We start from the raw sequence: 6822 nt of genomic DNA, 5'->3' as shown, positions 1-6822 counted from the left end.
ATGAACCGCAGACTGACAGGTGGGAAACCAGTGTAGGACCAAACCAGGCCCCCTGAATGTGGGTGTCAGTTGGGAAGCCTGGGCAGTCTATGGGACCTCTGGCAGTGCAACCAATATATATCCTTAGTGCATGAATGAGTTTTGGGAGCCCATTCCCTATGGAGGGCTATTTTCTCAGCCTAGGTACACAGGGGAGAGCCTAGGTCCTGCCCCAAATGATGTGACAGAGTTTTGTGATCTCCCATGGGAGGTCTTACCCTCCCTGGGAAGTGGATGGGGGGGTTGATGGGAGACATGGGAAAATGGGAAGGAGAGGAAACTGGGATCGGTATGTAAAATAATATTGTTCTAATTTAAATTTTAAAATAATTGTTAAGAAAAAAGATTGGTCTTTAATAGTTTTGAATTTAAAAGATTGCTTTTATACCATACATATTCATCCTAATGATAAGATGCATTTCACCTTTTCTATTCCCTAACTCAATCATAAAGAACTTCAGCTCCAATATCAATTAGACTGTATTACCTCAAGGTATGACAAACTCCCGGTTTGTCATACAGTTGTCATATAGTGTTATACAGTGTCAACACTGTATAAGAAAACTTTTAAGCCTGTGAGGCAGAATTTCACTGAGGACATCACTAGAATGAACCAACCTTAAAACTATGAGCAAGACACACCTTTGTTAAGACTCCACAGGAACAGTTTCCTGGTGTTATAATGGGGGAAGTATTCCCAGCGGAAAGAGAAGCAACAGGAAGTGGAGTAAGCAGGAAATCACCTTCAGCATGATTCTATCCATGACTATTAGGTACATAATTTTTAATCACAACCAGTCCCACCCTGAGACCAGTGATCTATATTTTCATGCCCCCATTGAGTCACTAACCTCTGTGTAATTTATGCTCAAAGTGTTTGGGAAGAAGAGAATACCATATGATTTCCCAGAGAAACTGGACCACTTGACCAAGAACAACTTTCTGAGAAGCTGTGAGCTTTTCCTTAGCACAAGAATGGGGTAATGGTCGCATATGGGGCAATGAAGAGGATCAGGGTGAGGTACCAACACGGTCCAGGAGCCTGAGTCACATTGGATGTGGAGGGAAAAGGAAGCAGCCTGTCGGGATAATATTCAGGACTGTGTTGTTTAATTGTTCAGAAAACTGACGAAGTGATGCTATGCATTTAGCTTTCCTTCAGGAAGAGCACAGTGCCTCTCCATCTGTCTCCTCAGTGTGGTCCAGGCTGTCACCATCAGTCCTAGGACCACTCTTTGGACAAAGCTAAAACCACAGACCTCACAGCAAGTTCTTCCCTTTCTCCTCCTCTTTTGGATGGTTAATGTCTCATAAGCTCCAACTTGCTCTGCTACATCAAAGCAGGTGGTGGCTTGAACACGTCTGTAGCTGGTACATTCATTGGCCATTGCTATATGATGCAATCAAGACATATAATCAAGTGGCTATTTCTGTCTCTCATGACTCTTCAGGATGTCATCTTTCAGAGTCTGATGGGCTGGAGCAGTGGGTCCATGGCTTTCCATCTTTATAAGCATCACAAGCATGTCCTCTACCTTCACAGCTCCAGGTTTGAAAACAATCCCCCTCCAGAAATCAGAGCTACCTGGAGTGTTCTCATTCTAATGTCCTGCTTCCTCTCCTTCTATTGGGTAGATTTCATTCTCTCCTTCTACACATGTTTCACAAGGACACATGACTCTATTACACTAAATATTAAATCATTTTTAGAGCTTGATTATGCTGGTTTTTAACCCTTATGTTCTGATCAACAGAGATGTTCATGTTCCTAAAGTCTTGCATGCTCACTGAGAATTCTACACATATTCTCTGAGTACATTGTAAGCTGCTTTATGATGATGAATTTTAGAGCTGGGGACATATGTTTGCTATGTAGCACAGGCTGACCTGGCAGTCAGTACATAGTGCAGGATGACCTTGAGGTGACTCAATACCCCAAATACTGGTTATTACAGGCATTCCACGCCAAATTGCCTTCTGCCTTAATGTTTTAGCATGTCACATTAGATTAAATATTATAATAATACATTTCATTCTTTATTTGAATCTTCTAAACATTTTTTTTCATTTTGCATACCAACCACAGTTCCCCCTCCCTCTCCTCCTCCTGCTTCCTTCACCTCCCACCCCCATCCACTCCTCAGAAAGGGTAAGGCCTCCCATGGGGAGTCAACAAAGCATGGCACATGCAGTTGAGGCAGGACCAAGCCCCTCCCCCCCTGCATCAAGGTTAAGCAAGGCATCCCACCATATGGAATGGGCTCCAAAAAGCCAGCTCATGCACTATGGAAAAATCCTGGTCCCACTGTCAAAGCTCCCATGAACAGACTGGGCAACACAACTGTCACCCACATACAGAGGATGTGTGTCACAAATCGCAGTTCCCTAATGTTCTAATGTATCAAACCATTAAACAAGGCTTTTTTTAAAATGAGTTTGCTTTTTTATTTTTTATTTTTTCACAAAATCAATAGCAAGCGATCTAAGGCCTGTTCAAAGCAGTCTGAAAGCTGGAAGGAAAACTCTTACCCATCTCCCACTCTACCGTGTCCATGGCGTGGATTCGTGTCTCCTGCTTACTTAGGGAAAATAATGGAGATGACTCTGTTGTCAGGAAAGTAGAACCACAAATAAAGACAGAACAACCATTGGATGTCCACATTTATATATCCTTGTGTGCTTGTGTGGTTATCATATAACTTCCTTTTTTATTTATTTATTTTTATTTAATTTTATATAACAAAGTCCAATTAAATGAAAACAAACATTTATACACAATATTTGGGAATTTGGGCGTCGTTCTTTCCAAACTACTTCCTGCTGGTAAGGGGCGCTGTCTAGGGGGATTCGAAGAAGATTCAGATATCCTAGCTGTAGTCTGTAGGGCTGTTTTGTCCAGCTGTTTGGAATGTAGGATCAGCTTGTACTCTGTTTCAGGCGGTCTGGCGTGATCAAACCACATTAGTCTGGAAGGAATCCACATCTTTTCATTTTCTGTGGAAACAAAAATAGAAATACTTTTCCCCAGTAACTTGTTCTTCAACTTAAATTTTGGAGTCAAAGCGTTTTTTTTTTTTTTTAATTTAATTTATTATTTTACATGTCGATCCCAGTTCCCTCTCCCTCCCTCCCTCCCTTCCCTTCAGCCCTCCCTCCCTCCTTCCCTCCCTTTTGCCCTCTCTGCCCTCTCACATGCACTCTAAACACCCTCCCCTCCCAACCCCCCACCACAATTCCATATGTAGGGGAATGCCATCCAGTTGGGGTCATGTAGATCTGACAGGTCCTATGAAGTAGGGACTAGGGCTTCTCTCCTATCTCTAGAATAAGGCAGTTATCCCTCCATGGGGGATATGTTTGCAAAGTCCTTTTGTGCACCAGGGATACATCCTGGCTCCACTGTCTGAGGTCTCTTAGACTGCTCAGACCTTCTGGCTGAGACCCATATTCAGGGGGGTCCGCGTCAGTCCCCTGTTGGCTTCCCAGCTATCAGTCTAGTGGCCCTTAGCTCCTCCTTGTTCAGGTAAGCTGTCTCTATGTACTTCTACCGCATGGTCTTGTCCTCTCCATCTGCTTCTGGGTTCTAGTTCGACTCAGTGTTTATGTATGGGTGTTTGCTCCTGTTTTCAACAGGCATTAGTTGAGGACTCCATGGAGAAGTTAGTTGTTGATCTCACTCTCCGGGAAGGGCATTTATGATAGCCTTTCCACGGGAGCTGAGATTGTTGGTTGGGAGCAGTCTTGTAGTTCCCTCGACCTTTCTTTGTGTTCAACTTTATCTTCAAACCAATATTGGCTCCCTCTTTTATGTTCTCTCTCTGTGTCTCTGTCTCTGTCTCTCTCTCTCTCTCTCTTTCCTATTTTCCATTCCTAACCAGGCTCAATCCTCTTGGTCGCACATGCCTTCCTCTCCTCCCTCTCATTTTCTCCTACTTCTCTCTCCATTAGCTGTCCTCCCCCACTTTACCTGAGGTCTGGGGGACTTGTCCCTTCCCAGTTCTGTGAGGGACTTTATATGAATCTCTTAGAATACAACTTGTATCCTAGTTCCTCTGGTGATGTGAATTATAGGCTGGTGATCATTTGATCTAGTTCTAAAATCCATATATGAGTGAGTACATACTGTGTTTCTCTTTTTGTGACTGGGTTACCTCATTCAGGATGGTTTCTTCAAGTGCCATCCACTTGCCTGCGAATTTTAAGATACCATTATTTTTTTCTGCTGAGTAGTATTCCATTGTGTAGATGTGCCACATCTTCATTAACCATTCTTCAATTGAGGGGCATCTAGGTTGCTTCCAGGTTCTTGCTATTACAAATAGTGCTGCTATGAACATAGTTGAACAGATGGCTTTGTTGCATTGATGTGAATCCTTTGGGTATATGCCTAAGAGGGGGATTGCTGGGTCCTGTGGTAAACTAATTCCCATTTTCCTGAGGAACCGCCATACTGATCTCCAAAATGGCTGTATGAGTTTGCACTCCCACCAGCAGTGGAGGAGTGTTCCACTTTCTCCACATCCTCTCCAACATAAGTCATCACTGGTGTTTCTAATTTTAGCCATTCTGGCAGGGGTAAGATGGTATCTCAAAGTTGTTTTGATTTGCATTTCCCTGATAGCTAAGGATGTGGAGCATTTTCTTAAGTGTCTTTCAGCCTTTTTGATTTCCTCCATTGAGAATTCTTTCTTCAGTTCTGTACCCCATTTTTTAATAGGGTTATTTGGTGTTTTGTTGACTAGTTTCTTGAGTTCTTTGTATATTTTGGAGATCAGCCCTTTGTCGGATATAGGATTAGTGAAAATCTTTTCCCAGTCAGTGGGCTGCCGTTTGGTCTTGTCAACTGTGTCCTTTACCTTACAGAAGCTTCTAAGTTTGAAGAGGTCCCATTTATTAATTGTTTCTTTCAGTGTCTGTGCCCCTGGAGTTATGTTCAAGAAGTGGTCTCTTATACCAATTTGTTCAAGGGTACCTCCTACTTTCTCTTCTAAGAGGTTCAATGTGGCTGGATTGATGTTGAGGTCTTTGATCCATTTGGACTTGAGTTTTGTGCATGGCGACAGACATGGGTCTATCTGCAGTCTTCTACACACCCTCATCCAATTGTGCCAGCACCATTTGTTGAAGATGCTATCTTTGCCCCATTGTATAATTTTAGCTGTTTTGTTGAAAATCAGGTGTTCATAGGTGCGTGGATTAATATCAGGATTTTCAATTCGATTCCATTGGTCTACCTGTCTATTTTTATGTAACTATATATAACTTCCTATTTTTTTGTCATTGGTTTCTCCAGAGTCGATGAGGATGAAACCAGCAGGGAAAGAGGTGTTAGGATGTAATTATCCTGGCAGAAGAACAGAAGTATTCCCTCCTTTTTACTATCAGAGTATTAATTCAGCACTCCTCTAGGGCCTCTGCTTCAGCTCCTGCCTCCAGGTTCCTGCCCCTTTTGAGTTCCTGTCCTGGCTTCCTTCAGTGACAAACAGCAATTTGAAGGAGTAAATCAAATAAACCCTTCCCCCCCAAGTTACTTTGGTTATGGTGTTCCATCACAGCAATAGAAACCCTAACTAAGACAGGCCATGTCACTCCTGAAGGAGATAGATCCACCACAAAACTGCATTACTCCTCTGGTGCACACATTGTCTCCACTCCTTCTTCAAAATGCTAATCCCATGACAATACACAGCAGTAGGTAATTCCCCTTCCTCCAATCTACCTGGGAAAGCATCCTCACATATAGAACAAATCCAGGCTTCCCTTAGAGGGCAGGGGTTGAAACTCAAACTTTATAGTTAAGTGCCCTCCACACACAACTACCCAAGGGCACTCTGTTGGCTACACCTAGTAGATTCTTTGATTTTGTTTCCGTAAGACTCTTTCGGACATCTTTGGGTGGTTCAGCTTTAATTGTTGGACTGGGTTTTCGTTAGGATTTCTATTGCTGTTATGAAACACCATGACCAAAACAACAGGTGAGGAAAAGGTTTATTTTACTCACAGCTCCAGATAAAAGTCCATCATTAAAAGCATCAAGGGCAGGAACCTGGGGGCAGGAGCTGATGCAGAGGCCATGGAGGAGCACTACTCAATGGCTTGCTCCTCATGGCTTGCTTGGCCTACTTTCTAATGGAACCTAGACCACCAGTCTGGGGATAGACCACACACAAAGGACTGGGCCCTCCCCCATTTACCACTAATTAAGAAATGCCTTATATCCATATCTTATGGAGGCATCCCTCTCCTCTAAGTTGTGTCAACATGACATAAAATTAGCCAGTATAGACTAACTGTGCAGCTTGACATAATATTGAAGCCTAAAACTGCCCCTTCACATTAAAGCACAGAATCAGTTTGGAATTCAAATACACCCCCAAGACACAGTAAGGCTACGGAACAAAGAAACACAACTTGGAAGGAAAAAAATCAACCCTTTGCTTTCCAAAGGAGAAGACAGCAGGGGAAATTGGGTCACATTAGTGGGACAAAGCCCTGGCTCAGCAAGGAAAAGCACTTGATTCCTAGCATGACAACCTTAGTTCCTTCCCTGAAACTGTATAATAGAAGGACAGAACCAGTTCCTGGGAACTGTCCTCCAACTTCCACACACATACACACACTCCCCATCACATATTTGTGCCAGCACATACACATATATGCACATAAAGTGAGTAAATTATTTTAAAGTTATAAAATTAGAGACACAATAGAAGTTGAAACACACCTAAAGTTTGAGATGTTAAAGAACTTGAAGCACAAATTCCCAAAGTGTCAGTGCATGGG

General features: G+C 42.8%; 1 pseudogene; it reads left to right on the top strand.

Moving 5' to 3' along the window:
* Window positions 1-1830, top strand: LOC127229595 (vomeronasal type-1 receptor 4-like; annotated as a pseudogene).
* The last annotated feature ends 4992 nt before the right edge of the window (window positions 1831-6822 follow it).

This window comes from Phodopus roborovskii, unplaced genomic scaffold (genome assembly GCF_943737965.1).
Source record: "Phodopus roborovskii unplaced genomic scaffold, PHOROB, whole genome shotgun sequence".
Lineage (NCBI taxonomy): Eukaryota > Metazoa > Chordata > Mammalia > Rodentia > Cricetidae > Phodopus > Phodopus roborovskii.
This window is presented reverse-complemented; position numbering and strand designations above follow the sequence as displayed.